The 26,010-nt window shown below is 41.4% G+C and overlaps 1 protein-coding gene across 4 annotated transcripts in view; it reads left to right on the top strand.

Annotated features, from left to right (window-relative positions):
* Positions 1-26,010, top strand: part of PDCL2 (phosducin like 2) — a 229,424-nt gene that overhangs the window by 25,959 nt on the left and 177,455 nt on the right. For 2 of the 4 annotated variants that reach the window (XM_027600742.1, XM_027600743.1), the window contains one exon: positions 25,097-25,159. The exons of the other annotated variants lie outside the window; for them this stretch is intronic. The gene's annotated coding sequence lies outside the window, so the exon portion shown is untranslated. The remainder of the gene's footprint in view (positions 1-25,096; positions 25,160-26,010) is intronic. 4 annotated transcript variants of the gene reach the window in all.

Below are 26,010 nucleotides of genomic sequence, written 5' to 3'. Positions count from 1 at the left end.
GTTACAAACGATGTCGCTTTGGAGGCTGAGTCGTATTAATAAATAAAGCGTGCCAAAACAGTTATTGATTAAAGGAGCTCCTTTTGATTCTTTAAAGAAATCCTATGCTTGCAAAAAACTTTATGCAAAAGGATAGGATATAGGGCAAGAGAACAGTTTGTGTGTAGTAATAAAATTTGCTTCATTTTTTTTTTTTAGCTGAGGGCAGACTGGATTTGAAGATTCTTGAATCTAAAAGTCCCTAAATATAAAGGTCTTGGGAGGTGAGAATAGTTGCTGGGATTGATTTTGGAAATGTCATTTGAGGTCAGATATGACACTGGAGACAATGCTAAAGAATCTGGACTTAGTTCTACAGGCAGTAGAGCTCATTGATGGTCTTTAAGTAGGAGGGAGATAGATCAGATTCACATTTAGATAGGTGACTGGTGTGATGATGTGCAGCTGTATTAGCAGAGAAAAGACAACATGGATTTGGAGAACAGTTGGGAGATCAGCCAAGCAGATCTTGGACCGCAGCACTGGCCATGGGCGTACCGATTAAGAGTTGGATTCAAGGTATTTTACTGGCAATAAAGTCAATAAGAAGGGCAAAGGAGAAAGAATAGATGTAGTTCCAACAATTTTCAGTAAAAATTAAACTTTATTTTTGCATGGCATCCCCACTGTTAAATTTATGAATCATCATTGGTGGGTCAAAAATTTCTCGATAGACTAAACCTTGGTCAAGGAGTTAGCCTGCCAGTGACTGGCTGAACATTCTAGTGCTCGAGGTGCTTTGGAGGCATTCTTAGAACCTATGACCCTCTGTGGACTCCAAGATCATCCCCCGGATGAGTGACTATTAGTCAGTCCACTCCACTGATGGAGCCTCAGAGGTCAGCTAACAGATTGCTCATGTTGACACAGCCAGTTAGTGGCAGAAGTGGGAGCAGAATCCTGATTTTAGTGCCCTGTTCATTTCACCCTGCTGCCTCAACTGTGTGTGGATCAAATAGAGCCATTGGTTTTTCAACTGAAGAGAAGAAACTCAGATTATCTGTACTGGTGTTTCTCAAAATGTCTGTATTCATCAGGGTTCTCCAGAGAAACAGGACTAACGGGATATATGTAGATATATGAGAGATTTATTGTAGGAATTGCCTCATGCTATTATGGAGGCCAACAAGTCCCACAATCTGCTGCTTTCAAGCTGGAGAACCAGGAAAGCTAGTGGTGTAATTCAGTCCAAGTCAAAGGGCCTGAGAACCAGGAGAGCCAAAGTCTGAGGGCAGGAGAAGATTGATATCCTAGCTCAAGCAAAGAGAGATTTTAATTTTAAAATCATGCTACTCTTCCTTCTCTAAGATAATTCTACCTTAACTCTTTATTGCTACATCTTTTTCAATATTATATTCACAAAATAGTGTTACAGCTTTGTTTACACTTACACTAACACCATCCTTCCTCACTGACCATCAGGGATCTAGGTCAGCATCTCCACTCCAAGTCCACTGTCCTCAGAATGAAGCTTCCCCCTTTTCTTAAAGCATTCTTTTTTTCTTAGTATTAAGTTGTTGGATGGAGCTAGGACACAATATTATGTATGTGTATGGATCATGCTGCTATTTTAGCACATGAACTACTCCAGACTAAAGACTCATTTGACCTGGGGTTCTGTTTTGAGACTATAGTTGGTACAAATTAATCCTGCTGGAGCTGATAGATTATCCAAAAGGAAAGTCAAGGCCAATCCTTATTTATTAATTCTGTAAGCTTAAGATTTATTTTTTTAAATCATTTGCTTAAAATGGTGCATACTTATAATTTCACAGGTTCCTAGAATTTCATTGTAAGAATAATGTCAGAGCTAAAATAATTCTTTTTTTTTTAAAGATTTTATTTATTTATTTGAGAGAGAGAGAGAATGAGAGATAGAGAGCACGAGAGGGAAGAGGGTCAGAGGGAGAAGCAGACTCCCTGCCGAGCAGGGAGCCCGATGCAGGACTTGATCCCGGGACTCCAGGATCATGACCTGAGCCGAAGGCAGTCGCCTAACCAACTGAGCCACCCAGGCGCACAGAGCTAAAATAATTCTAAAAGAGATGCATTTGTTTTTATTTTTCAGGAAATCTGCCTTTTAACTAATGCCAATCAGCCTACTTCAATTTTATGTAAAACAGATGTAAAATTTCTGGCAATGAATAAAGAAGTATTTGATGATATTCATAAAAATGACTACTATTTTAAGAAAATCCTTTTGGGAAGCCTAAATAAATTTCAAAGCCCAAAATATTGACGTTGAGAATGAATACTGGGGAAAATTAAGTGTCTATATTTAAATGTTAGATCTGAACACTTGGTGCTGATGGATCAGTAGCCTTAACTACTTAACAAACGATCGCAGATGTAGGGGAGGCAAAATTTTCTCTCTACCTTCTTAGGATTTTTTTTTTATCTGGGGGCAGAAAATTAAACTGACAACAGATTACCTAGAAAAAAGCACAGAAATTTGTATAAGGTTTGTGTGACATAGGAGCCCTCACCATGACATGAAGACCCAAAGAAGTAGCAAACTTCTGTAAAGTACTTTTCTATGAGGTTGGGCAGAGACACAAAGTTGTGGAAAAGTCACTAAAATATAGAGTGAGGCTAAAGGAAGATAAGAATTATTTTAACAAGTTCTGTTTGTACAGAATTTCTTGGCTTTGCATCCCTGTTGCAGATTGTTTCTTCGTTCCTGGTACAGGGAGGGCATCGTTCACATGGGAGTTTTTCATCTCCCATTTTCAGGAAGAAAAAGGGATGTTAGAATGCTCTTCTTGCATTCTAACCCTCTGCCTGTTTTTTTAAGTGTCCCTAGCTCCAAATAATCTTTATGCCAAAGTGGTATATTTTGGTATATTTAGTGGGATACATCCTGTCACCCATCACAGACCAGAGGAACTTTTCAGGAATTAAATTAGAAAATCCTCATGAAACTACCAGATCCATGCCTGGCAGGGCAACAATCACTACATGGTGGTCTTGACTTTTATTGTTGCTAATTATAATAAAAAATAATTATGTGCTGTTGACGGATACACACCCTTCAAATTAACTTTTTAAAAAATTGTGACTCTAAGTGCTGTGTTGCTTAGGAAAACAGTTGGCTTGTTCAGTGCTAGGTTTATCATTTGAAGTTAAAGCGCCTATTCACAGGGCTGTTCTGCGATGCTGCTGAAATTCTTGATGAGGCGGGAGCTGTGTGTAGTTCTACTGGTTAGCAATCGAAGGGCATTTTGTCATATAAGCCTGTGTCAAGTGGAAAGCAGTTTTTCATTTTCATTATTTTGGGGGAATGTGATTTACAACTATTTAGCAGTTCTTATAGCAGGCTCAGGTGTGTATTATAATTTCCTTTTTATTTAAAACATATTTCTTAGGTAAATCTCATGAGTCACAGAGCCTTAGTTTCAGGGGGATGGTGATTTAACATTAGTGGCCCTAAGTTGTTTTTTTAAATTTATTATTACTCAAAACAAACGGCTTTCTAAAGCTATTTAGGCCATGTGTTCCTACTCTGCCTTATAAATCTTGATGTGCCAGGTACTGGAGCGATTGCTTAGTTGATCCCTTGGGAAGCCTGAAGTGAAAGCATTGATTAGGCTCCTTTGGGCTGAGAGCCCTATTCAGCTATTTTGCTGGCAGAAAGTCTTTCTTTTTTCATTAGGGAAACTGGTGGCAGCAGAATCTTGCCTGGAGATATTTATTATTATTAGTGTGGTCATAAGCACTGTCTACTGTCTCCTCACAAGTACTGTTGGTAAGCCATTCTGGAAGCAGAGGAATGTGCTTCAATCAGTATTTATTTAGAATATTTTAAATGGATACTTTTGTCAATGCTTATCAGATAAAGCTCATGAGATTTTCTGTATATTTGCTAGGATAAATCATTCTGTGATATGCTTCTCAAATTCAGAGTGGAAAGTACTGTAATCGGATTTGAAAGTGTCATGGGAAATTTCTTCAACGGTTTAGTATTGATGAATATCAATTTAATAGATGCATGCTGTGTACTTCTTTACTGAACGAGTACTATGGGAACTTGATGGACAGCCACGATTATGGCCATAGTGCCATGTAGTCAAACATCCTATGAAAAAAAAAGCATCACCAATACAGTGATATGCAGGATGTGGTTTCCTTTTTAAATATTATATTTGATTTATTATTTATGGACTAAAAAAGAGAGGTGAGCTCCATTAACCCAGTGACCTTTATTTTTCCCCAAGAAGAATAATTGCATTCTAATGGAAATGTAGGAACAGTAGGTATTATAAACACAACTCTCTGAAAGAGCAGGGCTGCTTGCTTCAGCCTCTTGAAAGCATCCAGCGGGGCTCAGTATAAATTTATAAGCAAATCAAATTTTTTACCAAAGTAGAAAAATACTGCCAAATGTGTTAGCATTGGGAAAATATGATATCGCTAAATGTGTTAGCATTGGTGTTAATCTTATATTTTCTTCAAGCCTATTATGTTCTTTTTTTTAAATTTTATTATGTTATATTAATCACCATATATTACATGATTAGTTTTTGATGTAGTGTTCCATGATTCATTGTTTGGTATGACACCCAGTGCTCCATTCAGTACGTGCCCTCTCTAATACCTATCACCAGGCTAACCCATCCCCTCACCCCCCTCCCCTCTAGAACCCTCAATTTGTTTCTCAGCGTCCATAGTCTCTCATGGTTTGTCTCCCCCTCCAATTTCCCCCCTTCATTTTTCCCTTCCTACTATCTTCTTCTTCTTCTTTTTTTTTTAACATATAATGTATTATTTGTTTCAAAGGTACAGGTCTGTGATTCAACAGTCTTACACAATTCACAGCACTCACCATAGCACATACCCTCCCCAATGTCCATTACCCAGCCACCCCATCCCTCCCACCCCCCACCACTCCAGCAACCCTCAGTTTGTTTCCTGAGATTAAGAATTCCTCATATCAGTGAGGTCATATGATACATGTCTTTCTCTGATTGACTTATTTCGCTCAGCATAATACCCTCCAGTTCCATCCACGTCGTTGCAAATGGCAAGAGTTCATTCCTTTTGATGGATGCATAATATTCCATTGTATATATATACCACATCTTCTTTATCCAGTCATCTGTCGATGGACATCTTGGCTCTTTCCATAGTTTGGCTATTGTGGACATTGCTGCTATAAACGTTGGGGTGCACAAACCCCTTCGGATCCCTACATTTGTATCTTTGGGGTAAATACCCAGCAGTGCAATTGCTGGGTCATATGGTAGCTCTATTTTCAACTTTTTGAGGAACCTCCATACTGTTTTCCAGAGTGGCTGCACCAACTTGCATTCCCACCAACAGTGTAGGAGGGTTTCCCTTTCTCTGCATCCCCGCCAACATCTGTCATTTCCTGACTTGTATGGAACCAGAAAAGATCCCGAATAGCCAGAGGAATATTGAAAAAGAAAAGCAAAGCTGGTGGCATCACAATTCCGGACTTCCAGCTCTATTACAAAGCTGTCATCATCAAGACAGTATGGTACTGGCACAAAAACAGACACATAGATCAATGGAACAGAATTGAGAGCCCAGAAATGGACCCTCAACTCTATGGTCAAGTAATCTTCGACAAAGCAGGAAAGAATGTCCAATGGAAAAAAAACAGTCTCTTCAACAAATGGTGTTGGGAAAATTGGACAGCCACATGCAGAAGAATGAAACTGGACCATTTCCTTACACCACACACAAAAATAGACTCAAAATGGTTGAAAGACCTCAATGTGAGACAGGAGTCCATCAAAATCTTAGAGGAGAACACAGGCAGCAACCTCTTCGACCTCAGCTGCAGCAACTTCTTCCTAGAAACATCGCCAAAGGCAAGGGAAGCAAGGGCGAAAATGAACTTTTGGGACTTCATCAAGATAAGAAGCTTTTGCACAGCAAAAGAAACAGTCCACAAAACCAAAAGACAACCGACAGAATGGGAGAAGATATTTGCAAATGACATATCAGATAAAGGGCTAGTGTCCAAAATCTCTAAAGAACTTATCAAACTCAACACCCAAAGAACAAATAATCCAATCAAGAAATAGGCAGAAGACATGAACAGACATTTATCCAAAGAAGACATCTAAATGGCCAACAGACACGTGAAAAAGTGCTCAACATCGCTTACCATCAGGGAAATCCAAATCAAAACCTCAATGAGATACCACATCACACCAGTCAGAATGGATAATATTAACAACTATTATGTTCTTTTTAAAGTAATAGTCATCAGTTTCACTCAAGACTGAAATTAGAGCCTTACAGTGTCACTTGGGTTTCTCAAAGATTGCAGTGATGTGTTCATATGTATGAGAGCTATGTGCATCTTGCATGAAAATTGTAAATTGAGGGCTCCCACTCTGGTCACTTCCCACAGACCTTCTGTGTTTTCTTTCTTTTTTTAAAAAATTTTTTATTGTTATGTTAATCACCATACATTACATCATTAGTTCTTGATGTAGTGTTCCATGATTCATTGTTTGTGCATAACACCCAGTGCTCCACGAAGAATGTGCCCTCTTTAACACCCATCACCAGGCTAACCCATCCCCCCACCCTCCTCCCCTCTAGAACCCTCAGTTTGTTTTTCAGAGTCCATCATCTCTCATGGTTTGTCTCCCCCTCCGGCTTACTCCCCTTCATTCTTCCCCTCCTGCTATCTTCTTCTTTTTCTTTTTTCTTAACATATTTTACATTATTTGTTTCAAAGGTACAGGTCTGTGATTCAACAGTCTTGCACAATTCACAGCACTCACCATAGCACATACCCTCCCCAATGTCTATCACCCAGCCACCCCATCCCTCCCACCCCCCACCACTCCAGCAACCCTCAGTTTGTTTCCTGAGATTAAGAATTCCTCATATCAGTGAGGTCATATGATACTTGTCTTTCTCTGATTGACTTATTTCACTCAGCATAACACCCTCCAGTTCCATCCACGTCGTTGCAAATGGCAAGATCTCATTCCTTTTGATGGCTGCATAATATTCCATTGTGTATATATACCACATCTTCTTTATCCATTCATCTGTCGATGGACATCTTGGCTCTTTCCACAGTTTGGGTATTATGGACATTGCTGCTATAAACATTGGGGTGCACGTACCCCTTCGGATCCCTACATCTGTATCTTTGTGGTAAATACCCAGTAGTGCAATTGCTGGATCGTATGGTAGCTCTATTTTCAACTGTTTGAGGAACCTCCATACTGTTTTCCAGAGTGGTTGCACCAGCTTGCATTCCCACCCACAGTGTAGGAGGGTTCCCCTTTCTCCGCATCCCCGCCAACATCTGTCGTTTCCTGACTTGTTAATTTTAGCCATTCTGACTGGTGTGAGGTGGTATCTCATTGAGGTTTTGATTTGGATTTCCCTGATGCTGAGCGATGTTGAGCACTTTGCATGTGTCTGTTAGCCATTTGGATGTCTTCTTTGGAAAAATGTCTGTTCATGTCTTCTGCCCATTTCTTGATTGGATTATTTGTTCTTTGGGTGTTGAGTTTGATAAGTTCTTTATAGACTTTGGATACTAGCCCTTTATCTGATATGTCATTTGCAAATATCTTCTCCCATTCTGTCGGTTGTCTTTTGGTTTTGTGGACTGTTTCTTTTGCTGTGCAAAAGCTTTTTATCTTGATGAAATCCCAATAGTTCGTTTTTGCCCTTGCTTCCCTTGCCTTTGGGGATGTTTCTAGGAAGAAGTTGCTGCAGCTGAGGTCGAAGAGGTTGCTGCCTGTGTTCTCCTTTAGGATTTTGATGGACTCCTATCTTACATTTAGGTCTTTCAACCATTTGGAGTCTATTTTTGTATGTGGTGTAAGGAAATGGTCCAATTTCATTCTTCCGCATGTGGCTGTCCAATTTTCCCAACACCATTTGTTGAAGAGACTTGTCTTTTTTCCATTGGACATTCTTTCCTGCTTTGTCGAAGATTACTTGACCATAGAGTTGAGGGTCCATTTCTGGGCTCTCTATTCTGTTCCATTGATCTATGTGTCTGTTTTTGTGCCAGTACCATACTGTCTTGATGATGACAGCTTTGTAATAGAGCTGGAAGTCCGGAATTGTGATGCCACCAGCTTTGCTTTTCTTTTTCAATATTCCTCTGGCTATTCGGGGTCTCTTCTGGTTCCATACAAATTTTAGGATTATTTGTACCATTTCTTTGAAAAAAGTGGATGGTATTTTGATGGGGATTGCGTTGAATGTCCTTTTGTGTTTTCTGATTGGATCACATCTTCTGCTAGTTCATGCACCACTGGTATTCTGTGACTGTTCTTCAGCTGTCAGAGGCAAATGAGAAATATATAGATGGTGTACATTTTTCTCACAAAGCTGAATTTATTCAAATTTTTATAACAAGGTCCTCTCTGTTTTAGTTGGTGCTCTTTCTTTCTTTCCTTCTTTTTTTTTGGTGCCGAAGTGTCAATATTTCATGAAATGATGTTCACTATCCTCAGTCCTTGTTGTTTTAATGTTCTTACTGGGCATGCACAAACAAAAAAGGTGTCAGCTGTACATCAGATTTCTCCACCCTTAAAATTAAAAAAAAAATTTTTTTTAACTCACCTGGGACATCCCCAAATCTGGAAACTAATTTCTTTGTCAAACTGTTTTGTCATTTTGAAGGCTCCAATCTCAGTGTTAGGAAATGCTTCCTCTAAACTGCTCATTTGCTACTCTTTGTTATGTTGTCTCTCAAAACATTGCTTAGTCCTTAAGAGCCTGGGTGATGAACCCAGGCAACCAGCATTCTGGTTTCAGTACTGCCATTTATTTGACCTTCAGAGCCTCAGTTTCCCATCTGTGTAAATGGCAACAACAAAGCACCAATTTATGGAAGTGCTGGAACCATTAAGTGAGTTAACACCTACTGAATGCTTAGCACAGTGTCTGGCATAGAAGACATATATTGGCATATATGAATTTTGCAATTGATCATATTTTTCTTCTTTGTTTTGGTAACAGGATATTTTTAAGGTTTGCCCCTATCTGGCCCAAGACATGTTCAACTGAAATCATATGGCCGTCATCTCTCTTCCCTTTGACTTCCTCAGCTCTTTCTTTTTCTCCATTGACTATATGCATTAAAAAAAAATCCCACCAAATAATCATACAACCTTCCTCACAGTATAGATATGAGGATATACAAACTCAGCACTTCTAGGGTTGGGGCTCAGAAATCAACTTCTAATAAGCAATACTGAAGCACACTCAAACTTGAAGATCACTGGCTAAATAGAATGTGCAATATGTTATATTGTGAGAAATTTTTGTATAAAATATAAATCAATAATGCCAAAAGTATAAATAAGTAAATAAATAAATATCTCACTAGTATTTGGGATTGGGGTAAGATATAAATTAATTGATTAAATCTAGAAGTCCCATTTCATGCACCAAGCCTTCACATGCCTCTTCAGGCGAAGTGACTTCATGGTCTTCTGACTTCAGAGCTGCTTTGATTTCATAACTCGCTTGTCCACTTACAGAATTCTAGAATGTTGTAGCTGGGAATCTAGAGGAGGTGGCTATGGCCATGAGGCACTAAGGCGCTCCAGGGAGCTGGCTGCCAAAGAGGCCATCCATAGGGTTCCTGAGTGGTTCAGTTGGTTATGTGTCTGCCTTCAGCTCAGGTCATGGTCTCAGGGGCCTGGGATCGAGCCCCACTTTGGGCTCTCTGCTGAGTGGGGAGCCTACTTCTCCCTCTGCCTGCCACTCCCCCTGTTTGTATTCTCTCTCTCTCTCTGTCAAATAAATACAATCTTAAAAAAAAACCCAACAAACGAAGAACAAAGAGGCCATCAATAGAGCCAAGACCAAGCAAGATAGAATTAGAGGAACCAACACTATTGTCATTCACAATATCAAACTCTAATATTTACTGAACACCTTAAAAAAAAAAACAACAGATTTGTACTATTTTCCTTGCAGTATCTCATTTAATTTTCACAATAACTCCGTTAGCTATTTTATTTCCCCTTCACAGATTGAAGAAAGAAAGCTAAAAGATGTGAAGTAAGATGTGCCAAGGACCAAGACTAATAACAGAAGTGGCTCTCACACCCAGAGGACCTGACCCTAGAACTTCCCCTGCTAACTGCCATGGTTTCTGCTGTTAATCCCAGGGAGCCATGCAAGGAAAGGCAGAGGCCTCCCATCAAGTTCCCAAACATTGTCCTGGCAGGTTTGGAGAGATAGTTGTGAAACTCCCTGACTTCCAGGATAATCAAAAAGGTTACTTTATTCATTTGTGCCAAGATTGACTGAGGAGTGGCCCATTCTAAAACATGCCATGGGAACATGTATACAAACCCAGCCTTGCGGCCTGACTCACCGTCTCGATCCCAGACTTGTGCACCCGGTGCTTACCGCCTGGTTGACTTCTACCATGGGTAGAAGTGTTGACTTGCTATTGTATATACCTCAGATTTGCCATACTAAAATGTGATGTTGGGTAGGGAGAAGTAAGCATGTGGCACTCCTACGCCACCTGGCACTTGGCAGCTAAGCTCCTCTCCTGAGTGGTAAGGGAACCCCGAACAGTGGAAGTTCATCTCAGGACAGTAGGCAGCCTCAGAAGTCAACAACTGCTGTGTATTATTCCCTGCGGGTGCGTCTGACATGGTGATGGGTGCTCTGGTCTAGCCAAGTGGTGGAGGGGGCCCAGCAGCGTTCACTGTTAGGAGAAAACAAAAACCGTGCCAGAGACTGTGTAGTCTCCAGAAGTCTGAAGTCCTCGCTTTGCATTTTGAGCACACGCATGACAGGTTGGCCCTCAAATTGAGCTGTAGTACCTGGGCGGGGGGGTTGCCTAAGAAAGTTTCAGTGGGCATTACAATTTCACAGTTTTCTCTCACTGGTTTGGTTTCGTTTGTTGTTTGCGCGGGAACTTGGTACATCAAAACCATTTCAGGTTTTGTTGGATGGGAGTCCTAGAAAAAAGGGTTCTAATCACTGAGAAATAGATGTTCCTCCGAGAACAGTGATTAAGCCTCTCTAGCAGCGCACTGCTGATTGTTCATCCAAGGGCCAGATTTTGCAAAATCTTGTTCCCAACAAGTTTAGCAAATTGAGCGATTTTTGGCTGTATTTTACAGTTATTTACAGCTCACTTACAGTTTCCAGTTTTGCCTTTATTTCTAACTTGCTCAGCAGGAACAACTCATTTGATATGAGCAACTTATTGAAGAAGTTTGAAGGCACTGTAGTGTACAGTAAATATAGTTTTGCCATCAGAGAGAGTGAAAGTTCTAATTCTGGCTCTGCCACTCACTTCCTGTGAACTTGGGATAAGTGACTTAGCCTCTTGAAGCCTCCATGGGCTAATTTTTAAGTTGAGGATAACAATGCTTGTCATATGGGTGCAAAATTAATTCAAGAAAGCAATTACAGTGGTTATTGAGCCCTTACCATGTGCCAGGCACTGGTCTAAGTTTTATGGCTACAGTGGTGAACTTGAGCTTCCCTTCAAGGAGCTTGTGTTCAAAAGGGAGAGAGCCAAGCTAACCACTGATTACAGCAAAATAAGATGCTGGCTGAGACACTGAGGAGCTTGAGGGGCCTCAGGTGCTTCGGGGGGAAAATAAGTAACTCACTTTAGGTCCGTGGTTCCCGGCATTGGCTCTTCATTGGGACACCCTGGAGAGGTTTTTCTTTAAAAAAAAAAAAAAAAGACCAATACCCTGGTCACACCATAGACTACTTAAATCAGAATTGCTAGGGGTGTAACTTGGGAACCAGTAATTTTTAAATCCCCCAGGTGATTCTAATGTGGAACCAGGTTTGAGAAACACTGGGTCAGGCTGTGATCAGGGGGGTTATTAGAGGAAGCTGAGGTCTCGAGGCTGAAGCCAGCAGCATGATCCAGAGTTGGCCACGGGTAGAGAGGAGGGAACTGCATGGAGAACAAGAGAAGGTTGTGTGTGTGTGTGTGTGTGTGTGTGTGTGTGTGTGTGTGTACCGCATGGAGAACAAGAAAAGGTTTGTGTGTGTGTGTGTGTGTGAACCGCATGGAGAACAAGAAAAGGTTTGTGTGTGTGTGTGTGTGTGTGTGTGTGTGTGTGTGTGTGTACCACATGGAGAACAAGAAAAGGTTGTGTGTGTGTGTGTACCACATGGAGAACAAGAAAAGGTTGTGTGTGTGTGTGTGTGTGTGTGTGTGTGTGTGTGAACCGCATGGAGAACAAGAAAAGGGTGTGTGTGTGTGTGTGTGTGTGTGTGTGTGTGTGTGTGTGTACCGCATGGAGAACAAGAAAAGGTTGTGTGTGTGTATGTATGTGAAGAGCTGCAGGGGTAAAAGAATGTGATACCTTCTGGGGAAATGCAAATAATTCTGTGTGTGTTGAACATGGAGCCCAAGAGGAGTAAGGCAGGAGGGGTCCAGCGGGGCCAGAGCACAAGTGTCTCTGAAGTATCTTCGAACTAAGTGGCTGGTGTAAAGGGGTCGGTGTAATAGGCCTTCAGTAAATGGTAACGGTGGCTATTAGTAGCAGATGCTTAGAATCGTTCACTTCTGGGGTGGCAAGGGTCGTTCTAACTATGTTCGCTCAAGGGTCTTAATGGAAGATTAATTCTCAGAACATTTTAATATACTGGCCACGTGAGTGGGAAGAAGAGGTTGCCGTGTCTGGGTTGCTGGTTTTGCTCCGCTCGAATTTTGCCTTCAGAGTCTAGTGAGTAACTCATTTCTCCCTGAATTTTTTTGTGTGTATGTGTGGTGACATATACATAACATAAAATTTATCATTTTAACCATTTTTAAGTGTACAGTGGCATTAAGTACATTCACTCTGTTGTGCAACCATCGCCACTCCTTCTTTAGAGCTTTTTCATCATCCTCAAATGCAACTCTGTACCATTAAACACTAACTCCCCATTCCCACCCCTCCTTCCCACAGCCCTGGCACCCTCTGTTCTACTTCCTGTCTCTATGAATTTGATTATTCCAGGTTCCTCCTGTAAGTGGAATCATACAATATTTGTCCAATATTTGTGTCTGGCTTATTGCACTCACATAATGTCCTCACTAGATTTTAAAAGTCTTAGCCTCCTTTTCCTAAGGCCTTGGGTCTTTGGCTTGGACCTTAAACTCTGACATTTTATTTTATTTTTTTAAGATTTTATTTATTTATTTGACAGAGAGAGAGAGAGAGCCAGAGAGGGAACACAAGCAGGGGGAGTGGGAGAGGGAGAAGCAGGCTTTCCGCGGAGCAGGGAGCCCGATGCGGGGCTCAATCCCAGGACCCTGGGATCATGACCTGAGCCGAAGGCAGACACTTAACGATTGAGCCACCCAGGCGCCCCTACACGCTGACATTTTAAAAGCTAGAAATAGTTTTGATGTTAGGGAGTTCATAACATTTCAACACAGCATAATAGAAGATGACAAAGCCACATGCCACAGTGTGTGCAGAAGGCCTTCCAGCCCCCATGACGAAGGCATATATGTCCTGGCTTATCTGCTGTGGTTTATCACACTCTGTTCCCTCAGATAACAAGCACAACATAAAGGTAGTTGTTTATCCATCTTTTCATGGGTTGTTATTCTCTCTTTCTATTCATTCAGGGACACTCAGGGGTCTCTTTTCTTCAAGCTAGATAGTAAATATAAACAGGAAATGATTTTTAAATAATCTCTGTTTATCTTTATATTAAAGCATGTTAGTTTGCAAGCTTCTTGGAGCTTCTCAGGTGTAATCCAAAACTAGCCCCCATACACGGAGGGCAGAAAGACTGAAGAAAGAGGCAGTCCACTCCAAATTAGTAGGTGGCAGGTGTAATAAGCAAGAGAACTTACATACGAGACCTGTCTTGGGTGGTCTCAAGATGAGTAGATCTCCATACCTGCCTGCCAAGTCTTAAAAGTTTACATAAAGGCCTTAACTGAGTTCAGTCGCAAATACTCAACACCACATCACTGTCTCAAGGCTATGTCCTTGGGGCCAGCTTCTGGAAGCAGGAAAGGCAAGCAGGATGCACATTCCAAGGACAGGGGACTGATGAGGAGTCTCTGTACTGCTGTGGTCTAGCTCAGAGGTCACGTCTTCTCGGTGACCTCCCCCAACAAAGCAGGAACAACTCGAATCTTCACAGCTTCGTATTATTATGAACAGACCAATCACGTGACTGACACATATTCGTAGTTCTCTCTGCGTCCAAAAATTTTTATGAATTAGCTGCTCCGAAGGATGGAAAGCACTTGGCTTAATAGTCATATGAAAAGTCGTCAATCTCACTCAGCAGCTTAATCTGGAAAGAACCTAAATTCTTCCCCCACTCCCTTATCTCCCTTCCTTTCTTAAATTTTTATTTATTCAAAACAATATCTCTTGAGTTCCTCATACATGTCAGGAAGTGCATTAGGGCCCACAACAAACAAAATAGATATGGTGTCTACTCTTACACAATCTAATAGGTTTAATTGGTTATTGATTTATATAGTTGATTTCTGATTCACATAGTCACTAGTGCTAAATTCACAGGATATTAAGTAGATCATGTATTCTTACCTTTTTTTTTACATGTGGGGGTAGAGCCACTTAAGGGGAGGCTAACCAGCTGGCTGCCAAGCTGCCCCACAAGGTGGTAAAATGCCTGTTGTCCAGGTCCGATGTTTGATTTGCAGTTCTAGAAGTTTCCATGCCAGTGCCTCATGATATGCCTCCTGAGACAAGAGGACAGACCAATGTTAACTTACAAGAGAATGGTGTATATCTGAATGTTGATTTATTAATTTTGATGGGGAATATCCCTTTTTGGCCACTAAAATATTCATTTTTATCATTTATTGAATCCTTCCTGTATCAGGGTGACTGAAAGGCTGAATTCACGGTCAGAGGGATGCTAAGTGAAGACAAAATTGAAGTAATGTTATATAAATAGTCTCGAGGGATATTTTATCCAGGCTAGGGGATGCCTGGTATAAATCCAAGTCCTGTGGCTGAGAGCACCTCTAGAGCGAACCAGTTGTGTCGCACAGATGCTGGGTTCTGAGGGACACCTTCTCTCATCATGTATGCCAGTATCATCAAGATTGACTTTGCTTATCTCTGATCTCATCCGTGATGGATTATGATGACTGACCAAACTCTTAGCATTCTTGGACTTTTCTTGTACCCCCGTCTAATCAAATTGTTCTCTTTGCCTCCATCTATCACTGCATTCTAAAAGGTGCTCTATTTCAAAAAAAGAAACATTATCTTTAAATAATCCATGGGTTTTTCTTCAGCTAGGCCTTTCCATTCTTTCATGTGTTTAATCCATGTCTATCTACCATGTTTGCCAGTTGACTAAATTTTAGGAAGTCCTTTGAACTGAATGCAGACCCAAGCTTTTCAAGAAAGAAAATCTCCAACAGCTTAGTTTGGAATAATATCCAAAACACCCACTTTTCACTCTTTTCCTCAATTTCTCAGGGATCTCACTGTGCTCTGTGACTGGGTCTGTTTCCCTGGTTCTGGATTCTAGTCTCCCGTCTTTCCCCATGGGTCCATTCTAGAAGCATCTTGACTCGGCCTTTTTGAGTTGTAACCATCTTGGATTTATGTGCTCTTTTTGTGAGAGTCTTTGAAATGTGAGAAGGTAAGCAGCTATCTGCTTTACCTGTACTAAGTCTTGGCCTTTGGTTATGTGGCTAATCTTTATATTTTTAAAATAATGCCTATTTAAACTTCCTACCTTTATATTATATCCCTGATAATTTTATATTACTTTTCATAGCTGCACGGAATTGAACTTCTTTTGTTCATGGACTTCTAACAGTGACTCCCTGTACCTGGACCTCATCATCCATTTGCCCCCAGCTGTTGGTAAATGCAAGCTATAGAGTTGAACTGTTCACACTTCCCTGCCAGGAACCTAGTGTGTTGGTATCACCTTTGTCATCACTTTTGCTTTTGCTTACTTCAGGGAAATTAATGTACTGGCTAGTGACATTTTCACTTCCCATTTTAGGACTTTTGGGTGTGATGTGTTTTTAAAAACCCTATCCAGTATATTAATAATGGACAAGAGATGGCGTCATACAAGCACACAGGGCCTTGAAGACCAAGGTCTCAGGGGATTCAGAAGAGCAAATTATAGAGTACATTTTATGTCTTGGAAAGGGAATAGATACTATAATGAATTTTTAAGTTAGCAATTTGTTTAGTCTCCTGAGGCCCTGGCAGCTTGCAGAGGTTATGGCGGTAAAAGCACCTGCAGAGAGGAATTTCTCAGTCAGAACCAACATTTAAAGTAGCGGTGTGTTAATGCTTAAAAAGAAGTCCTGCATACATTTTTTATAGCTATCAGCTGGATCTAACGAAGGATGCTCCGAGAAGTTGAGCCAGCTTGCCATTGTCCAGCCTCCACTTTCCATTACTTATATTCTTTCCGATGGAGCCTACGGCACATTCTTAAAGACAGCTTTGCTAAAAGTACTAGGCCCTCAATAAAGGCATGTGGCAAATGCCATGGAGTCTCTACTTTTTTCTTTTTTTTTTTTTTACCCTGCTATTCTTATTGAGGAATACTCAGTGATTTAACTTAAAATTAAATACATCTTCAAGGATTCTGATTTCATAGGGCTGTTCTTCAAGTAAGGAACCCTTACGTGATTAGTGTTTGATTAAATGTTCAGAGGACAGTTTTCATCACAATGTCAAATGGAGATGTGTCATAAAAAATTAGAGCTCAAAGGTAAATTGACGATTCCATGAATTTTTATGATCTGGGCACAGAGTAATTTGAGTTTAAAAAGAGAAACCAAGTATTTTGGCAGTCTTCAGCAATAGGCTAAAGAAGTTATGACCTAAATTCAAATGTAGTCCTGTAGGCCATAGTTTTCTATGGCACCAGGAGCATGGAAATAAGAAACTCATATACTGGAGCTCCCGCAGGGCTTGAGTGCAAATGCAGCCCTATTAACATTGTTGCCCAAATCATGGGAAATCTTGGCCTCCGTTTTATTCCCTCCCTGAAATGTTTCTCCTTATTTCAGGCATCCCCAAGGTGGTATCTGCTTGTGTTCAGAAATTTATGCACTCACATTTTTCTCTTGCTTCCTCACCAAGCTCCTTCTGCTGCCCTGGGAATGTTGCTGGGCACAGGGCTGATTCTACACGCGGTCTCTCAGTCTGTTGTGGGATGCGGAGGGCTTCCTCTCCATGCCCTTCGGGTTCATGGTTAGACCTTCTCTTCATCACAGTTCAAAACCAGAGCCACGGACTATGAAGGCAGCAGACTCTATTCCATTCCATTCATGTCCTTGTCTTCCTCTTCTGGGCACCCCTCCTAACCTGGAAAAGAAGGGCTTTTTCTTCCGTCAGAGAATGATCTTTTTGATGACTGACTTGGTGCTGATGATTTTCACACAGATCTCTGGGTCACCAGTTCTGGAAACTAGATTACAGACCACCTAGTTTGGATACAGGACACCCTGCTGCAAATGCAGTTTTACTTAAAAAACAGGAAATGTAAGAGCTATGGAAGAACACTAGTCGGTGCAATAGTGAATGTTCAGACAAGCTTCACTGACAAACAGGAACATGTTCTGAGGAATACAAGTACCTTTTGATTGACCTTTGAGGTTTTCTGCTGGCCATGATAGATAGACCCTTATTTGTTTATTCCCTGTTCCTCTGTGCTACAGCTGAAAATGTAAAAAAGATAAAGATGGAAGAAACTTAAAAGCAAAACATTCAATATTTCTACTCTAAAGAAGTAACTCTTTTTCCTGTGTATATTCTTTCTGTCTCTCTCCGAACACACACATGCAGTCATTCTGTATGTTGTGTAAGAGATCTTCCTTTTTCTCACTTTACTGGCATATAGAGATATACCTTATTTTTTATAGCTATATTGTATGATACATTATGTAGGGGTATTATAATCTCATCAACTAGCCACTCATTTGTGGACACTTGAATTAGAAATATTATATTTAGAAACCAAACAATATGTCACAAGATTAGCTGTCATAAATAACACCTGAATGCCCACCAATGTCACAGTGCATTTTTTGGCAGAATCAAGTCTGAATACTTTCTGTTCTGATGATACTCATCAATGTTCACAGCAGGAAAGAACTCTGAAGAAGGACCTTGTTTATGCTTATTCCATCTAAGTAAATCATTTGTGTGTTTTAAGTCTGGATTCACTAAGTCATTAGTGTTCAAGTGTAGTCGAGAGCATAAGTTCATTTCAAAAGCTTGCTTGGGATTTTGCAAGTTTACAATTCATAGCAAGAGAGAGGCCGATTCAATACTTTCTAATAACTACTATTTTAGGGGCACCTGCGTGGCTCAGTTGTTAAGTGTCTGCCTTCAGCTCAGGTCATAATCCCAGGGTCCTGGGATTGAGCCCCGCATCAGGCTCCCTGCTCCACGAGAAGCCTGCTTCTCCCTCTCCCACTCCCCCTGCTTGTGTTCCCTCTCTCTCTGTGTCTCTGTCAAATAAATAAATAAAAATAAAAAATAAAAAAATAATTTTTTTTTAAAAACTACTATTTTAAATCACTGTCCTATTTAAGCAGGTAAATGATTATTCTTTCTTACACAATAGAAGAACTATGATGAATTAATTTTCTAATTATTTTTTCCCCACTCTGTTGTGCCTGTACTGCTAGCCCCTCCCTAACTCTGGACAGATGAAAAAGGTCTCACACTCTGGCTTCCAACATGGGCCACCATCACTGCGGTCAGCAGGAGAGGCATGTGGCCCTGTAACCGTATGCTGTTTGGTCTGATGTGGTCTCCAGGCCTCCCTGTGGGTTTATCAGGACTAATCCCATCATGCCTCACATACCCTCAGAAGGCCACATCCCCCAGGCTTCCACATTGCCTGTACCCTCTGCTACTGTTCTCTACCTCCACTCATATGACCCAATTTCCTGCTCTTCCCCAACCTCCCACACTTTTTCCAGGCCATTTGGAATGTAGGGCTATCACAGCAAACCCTCCAGATCCCTAACTGCTGCTCCGAATGTCCTCATCACTTGCTTGACTGGACTGAACCTGGGTGCTTGCTATGGACATCACCTCCCCTGCAGTGGTCTCCAGTGGAAGCAGCTTACTATCGCTGTTCTATCATCATCATCATTATTATTCATAGTGCAAGTACTACAGGCCCTGGAGATTGGGGTGAGTGTCCTTCTAGCACCCCACTCATTTCCTTCTTCCTTCAAACACCCAGCTCCTTTGGATTTTATGCCTTCAGACTTTACCACCCCTCTCTGTTGCTGTATTTATGGTCCATAGACCCTCCTCAATCACGGCTGGCCAGCGCTGTCTTCCTGTCACAAGTCCCTGGCATCTTTTCTGGAGGTTTGGCCTCTAGCACCTTGGCTTCTTTGATCCTGGATTATTCTTTCTACCTCAGCCACCACTCCTGCTGTCTTACCTTGACATTCCTGGTGCCCATAACTGGACTGTGTCCACATCTTGACTTCCAAGTTTCTGTCTCTTGACCAGCATCTCCTGTGGTTCCAGCCTGCCTGTTTTAGTCCTCCCCATCCAGCAGTCCTTCAGATGCATTTGGCCCTTTAATTCACTGAATTTTCTCTCATTTTTTTTTCTTTTACTACTATTCTTCCTGCTTTTAATGTTGGTTCCCTCCATATCCAGCTTAGGTCCTTCGTTCTCACTACAATCACACCCCTGCAAATATCCTCTCCCTCTCCTGTCTCCCTCCCTCTCTCAAGCCTGAACCCAAACAGCTGAATCATATGGAGAAAAAGCACTCAAGCGTGTTAGCCAGACTCTCTTTAAATTCTTGGCTACTGTGCTGTAATGTACTTTATTTCCTCAGTATATTAGCTTCCTCCCTCCCTAACGTGACTATTTCACTTCCTTTCCTTTCTCCTAGATTCTTCTCACTTACATTCATTTGATAATCTTGCCTTATGTACAGCTTAATAAAGATACAAAAGAAAGCAGGAGCGCCCTCCTCCTCATCGCCAGGCCAGCAGACAGCTTCTCTCTATCTGTAACCAGAGTGTCCCTTTCACTCCTGTCTCTGCGGATGAAGCATCCCTGAGCATATTGCACACCAGCCTCTCCTCTGGTACCGGGCTCCCCATCCTCTCGCACTGCTTGGGGGCCAGGGCTCCTGCAGTAGTTTGCCTTCTTGGCTAAGTACATGGGCCATGAGTCAGACTGCCTGAGTGTGAATCTTGGCTCTGCCACCTCCCAGGTGTACCTCAGTTGCCCCATCTGTAACATGCGGTGTTAATGTTATCGACTTCACAGTGTCATGCAGGTTAAAAGGGAGGATTCGGTGACCCGCTTAGGACAAGGTGAGGCTCCCAGCGAGGGCTCTGTCTGTGCCCGCTGCCCCTGGCCAGCCCCTCCCTCTCCTGGATCCTTCCCTTCAACAAGCAGACACGTTCTAGTAATTTCGGGTCTTCAACAGACAGATAAACAGAACCTTCTCTTCTCTTCACCTTTCCCCAGCCCCACCCACTACCTCGCTGTTTCTCTGCTCCTGCAAACAACAAAGTTTCTCAATTCCATCCACTTCTCTTTTCCTTCAGTTGTCTTACTTTAGTCCAAGCCTCTCTTACCTGGATGGCTGCCACGGTTTTATGATCCATTCATTGTAAATCAGGTAATTCCACTGCACTCCTTAGAAGCCTCTCCCAGGAATAAAACGGACACTTTTTCTGGCAAACAAAGCCCTACACCATCAGTATGGGTTAGATATTGCCAGGGCGATACTGAGGAATGAACCACCCTAAAACATCTGTCTTAAAACAACTCTTTTTCTCATCGATCTGCTAGTCAGCTAGGACCGTTCTGCTGATCCGGCTGGTTGACTCACACATGTGCAGGTTGGCTGGGGGCTGGCTGATCCGGGCTGCATGGACGGGGCAGCTCTGCTTCATGTTGCAGGCTTGCTTGGGGACATTCTGCTCCACGGGCCTCTCCTTCTCCCGTCACCAACAGGTAATGGAGGCACAAGAGGGCAGACCTAAGCACTTAGCGCAACTGAGATCCCATCAACCAAAGACAATTTCAGGGCAAGTTCCAAGGGTAGGGAGATCTACTTCCTCTTTGAGAGGAATTGCAGTGATATGTCAAAGGAAAGGACATGGATGTATGTATGTGTGTGTGTGTTAGAGAGAGAGAAAGGGAGAGGGAGGGAGACATTGGAGCTAATATCTCATTTTACCACACCATTCTCTGATATCTCACACCAGTGACCTCCTCACCCACAGTGCTCCAGCTTTATGGGGCCTTTTCTGTTCCTCAAACACAACAAATTCTTTCCCATTCTAGAGCTATCTGCACTATGTTACACTGTGCTATAAATTTACTGGTTGCTTTGGCATTAAAGTTTGCTTTCCAGAGGATTCCAGCGACATGACAGCTATTCCTTTTCTTCATCTTTTTAAGCCCTTAATTTTATTTTTGATGATCTATACCCTTAGAGCATTCATTGATGAGGATAGATCTGAAAGCCTTTCAGATTCACTATCAAGTCAATAAAACACTTTTCTTTTCCTCTAATACCGTGAAACCTGCCAAAAGACGAAAACCAAATTAATTTGCTCTCCATTTGCTAAACAGGAGTAGTGGGCCGTAGGTAAAAGTCTGAGGAAAAAGCAAATCTAGTGGACCTTTAGATTTTGGGAGTTGAGAGGACTTGGATTTTGTGAGCCCCTGAATTTCACAGATGCGATTTTCTCAGCATTCGTAAGCTAATTTTGATTTTCTTTATTCACATTACCACATCTTTAGCAGTCATTTTGATGCTAGTGGGCCTACCAGGCAGCTTGTGGGGTGTTGTGTGACCCTGAGGAGAGGAGTCCTCAGGGATGGAAGGATTGGGGCTGGGGCTGGCCCCAGAGGCGCTTCGGTGCAGTTTCATGGATGGAAAGGCCTCATGGAGGTGGAATTCAAGGTGTTGTAATTTGTGTTTCTGAGAGAAGAAAGAAAGGAGAGGGGTTTGGGACCTGGGGGACAAGGCATGCTGCCTCCTTATTCTGCTGGCTTAGGGAAAGCAGCCACCTTCCCGGTGAAGGAAAGGGGATGGTTTACAGCAGCACTGGGCGGATCCGGGACCAATAGCAGAGGTAGGTAGGTAGGTAGGTGGGTAAGTGTGTGTGTGTGTGTGTGTGTGTGTGTGTGTGTGTGTGTGTGTGTGTGTGTGTGTGTGTGTGTGTGTGTGTCTGTCCTGCACAGCTGAGCAGCACATCATCATCACAGTCATGATTAACATAATAGTAGCTAGCATAATTGGGGGCTTTCTGCAGGTCAGAGAATATGAGGAATGCTTTATACCTGAACCTATTTGACCCTTACAATAATAGCTCTGGGCAATAAGTACTATTATCATTTCCATTTTAAAGATGAGGTAATGGAGGAGCAGAGTTCTCGAAGGGCATTCGACTGACAAGTGATACAGTCAGATTTATGCTCAGGTCTGCCTGATGGTGGCACCCGTGTGCTTTACCGCTCTACCATCCTGCCCAGAGCAGAGGGCATAAAGTCCAGGTAAGAAGCCCCATAGGAACCAAGGGACGCCATCTACAAGCTGCCACTGTCTGCATTTCACCCACGGTGGGAGGGAACGGTGTTGTGACTGCAGTGACCAGAAGTGAGGATCTACCCATGACTGTGGCAGAAGCAGTGAGCATATTGACATCTGGGTCAGGAACAATCTATGGGTCACCCAGGGCCCCTGTTGGAGACCAAAGAATTTAACACCCTTGAAAGCCCTTTGAGTTTCATCAGCTATGAAGCTCGCGTACACTATTACCTTTCTCAACATGTTCTTTATTAGCATTTATCCAGAAGGGTTCACCTGGAGCAGGCACCCTGTGTTCTCGATATGTAACACTCTGATCACTCTCCAGGGATGTAGCTGCACTCTGGTGGTGGCTCCCTGTCCTCAGATCAGATGACCAGGCTTCCCTATCTTGGTGCGCCTCCTCGTGTCCCATGGCAGCTCTGTCCTGTTGGTCATCGCCCCTCTAGCCTCACCCACCCACTCCATTCCAGGGAATAGCAGAGAATACAAGGAACTGGGAGCACTCCAAGGCAGGAAGTAGGATGCATGAAGCTGGTGGGCAGCAGAGCCATTTAGAAGGGGTCTTGATTTGGCCTTCTCCCACCCTTTGCGCCAGTCTGATTGGCTGATGTGGAAGACCAGAAATAGTAGAAGCAGTGAACATTGATGAGTTGGTTCTGCTGAAAGGTTTTGCAGTACACCACCCCTACCTTTCCTGCACCTTATATCACAAGGGGTTGTCATCAGAATCAAATGAAATAATGCAGAGAGCGTATTTAATAAACTATGGTCCTAGGCATAGGGTACTTTTAGAACTTGTGGCAAGCTGTATTATTTATAAACATTCGGTGTATCCCTTGGTGGAAGAATTGTTCATCCCTACGGCTTGGTCCTATGATTTGCTTTGGCCAGTTGCCTGTGAGCAGAAGTGATGTATGTCATTTCTGGGTAGAAGTTTTAAGAACTAGCACGTGGTTCTCCACATTCTCTTTCCCTCCTCTGCATTTGTCGGGACGCTAAGCTTGTCAGCTTAGCAGTGATTCCAAGAGCAGGCAAAGCCCACTGCTGACCCAGGGCATGCCCATGAGTGAGGAATAAACGCTGTTTTAAACTGCTGAGAGTTCTCAGGTTGTTTGATGCTGCAGAATATCCTCGCCTTGCCCAAATGATACATAGCTAAACCCTGGAAGTCTTAGGATGTTTCTGGAAATTAGCTACTGGAAATGTAAAACTACTATTTATAACCAAGATTGAAACACTTAGGAAAAAGCTGAGGAAAAATCCTTGGTTTCAGTTTGAACAGAAGAGAAAGACTCCTTTTTACTCATTGTTATATTTTAAAATTTTTCTTCATATCTTGCACTTTGGTCTTTAGCTGGAGTTCAATTTTTAACTGGCATATCCATATATATATCCCAGTGTGCTGAAAATACCATATGTACAGTGTATTTCTTTACCTTCAATGCACAAATTTGGTTTATACTAGTGTTAGGAGATATGGTAAAACTGTTTATTGACTTAAAAATCATTTTATATATTTGAACTTCACTATCTTTTTATGTAGCATTGTGCAGCTTGTTGAAAAATATCATCTATGAAATAGAGCAGCCCGTTTGAAGGGTACTTAGTAATGTCACCACTGACAAAAATTATATGATTGAAAAATTAAGAAATGGTCTATTTTTAAAAAATTAAGTCTACCTGAAACTATCAGGCCTTTATTTATTTATTTATTTATTTATTTGTTATGTTATGTTAATTACCATACATTACATCATTAGTTTTTGATGTAGTGTTCCATGATTGATTGTTTGCGTATAACACCCAGTGCTCCATGCAGAACGTGCCCTCTTTAATACCCATCACCAGGCTAACCCATCCCCCCCTCCCCTCTAGAGCCCTCAGTTTGTTTCTCAGAGTCCATAGTCTCTCATGGTTCGTCTCCCCCTCCGATTTCCCCCCTTTCATTTTTCCCTTCCTACTATCTTTTTTTTTTTTTTTTAACATATAATGTATTATTTGTTTCAAAGGTACAGGTCTGTGATTCAACAGTCTTACAGATTTCACAGCACTCACCATAGCACATACACTCCCCAATGTCTATCACCCAGCCACCCCATCCCTCCCACCCCCCACCACTCCAGCAACCCTCAGTTTGTTTCCTGAGATTAAGAATTCCTCGTATCAGTGAGGTCGTATGATACATGTCTTTCTCTGATTGACTTATTTCGCTCAGGATAATACCCTCCAGTTGCATCCATGTTATTGCAAACGGCAAGATTTCATATCAGGCATTTGTTTTTAAGTGAAAAGAGAAATACTTTAACAGTATTACTGCCATTGAAATTTATTTCATGAAATAAATAATGAACTACTTTTTAATTAATCTTTATTCCAGGAGAAGTATATGATATTTAAAAAAAAATTATAGTCATGTGACTTGACCAGAGAGAGACAGAGCAAATGACTGTACAAGGTTACTTCATAAGTGTGTATGTATTGTATATATATGTGTGTGTGAGTGGTGAGAAAGATTTATTCTTTTTAATTTTGTTTTTAGGATTTTTGCTGTATTATTGCACAGAGTACAAGAACAATATCAAGAAACACGCAGTTCTCTAAGGTACACATTTTCTGTAGACAATTCTTACAGTTTAAAGGAAAGTCATTAATAGATTCGTTTAACATTTTCGATTTGAAATTTAGGATAATCTATAAATGTTGACTGGGGCTGAAATTAACAGGGTATGTTGAAAAGTATATGGGACTAGAAGGCATACAGACCTGGATCTGAATCCTAATGTTATCACTTACTACTTATATGTATTTGGGCAAGTACATATATCCCTTTTACCCTTAGTTTTTTAATATATAAATGGACATATTAGTATAGTCCTCTATGCCATTGATTAAAAAAATAAGAGAGATTGTCTTATCTTTTCTTGTTGCATCTGTTTGTTTTCACCTGGATACTTAGAACAGTGACCAGTACCACATATTCAATAAATACTTGTTGAATGAATGATTGAATGAATGCACAACATGAGTCAAAATACTAAAACAGGTATATAAACTTTATGAGTTTGTGTCAATTTCTGGATCTTTTATTCTCTCTATTGCACTATTTCTAGAACACCACCAAATCAGGCAGTGCAATCATCTATCAGAAACCAGTAGCATATGTTTGTGTATGTGTACATGTGCGTTCTTTAGAATACTGTTCATGTTAAGATTTTGTGACACAAATGCATCCAATGAGGTAAATACATCATCATGCTTTTAATTTACATGTGATTCATGTAGTCACCACAACTGATGTAAGACTGGCCATATGTTACATTACCTACGATTAAATGCATGAATTAAACTAGACTGTAAGACAAAAGATGTAAACATTTTTAAAATCAAGGATAGTAATCACCAACGCGGAAAGCCGTATAGCTTAAAAGCAGCTCAATTGATTTTTAAATTTCA

The sequence above is a fragment of the Zalophus californianus genome, chromosome 2 (assembly GCF_009762305.2).
Source record: "Zalophus californianus isolate mZalCal1 chromosome 2, mZalCal1.pri.v2, whole genome shotgun sequence".
NCBI classification, from domain to species: domain Eukaryota; kingdom Metazoa; phylum Chordata; class Mammalia; order Carnivora; family Otariidae; genus Zalophus; species Zalophus californianus.
Note: the sequence above shows the minus strand (reverse complement) of the source record. Positions and strands in the feature narration are given on the sequence as shown.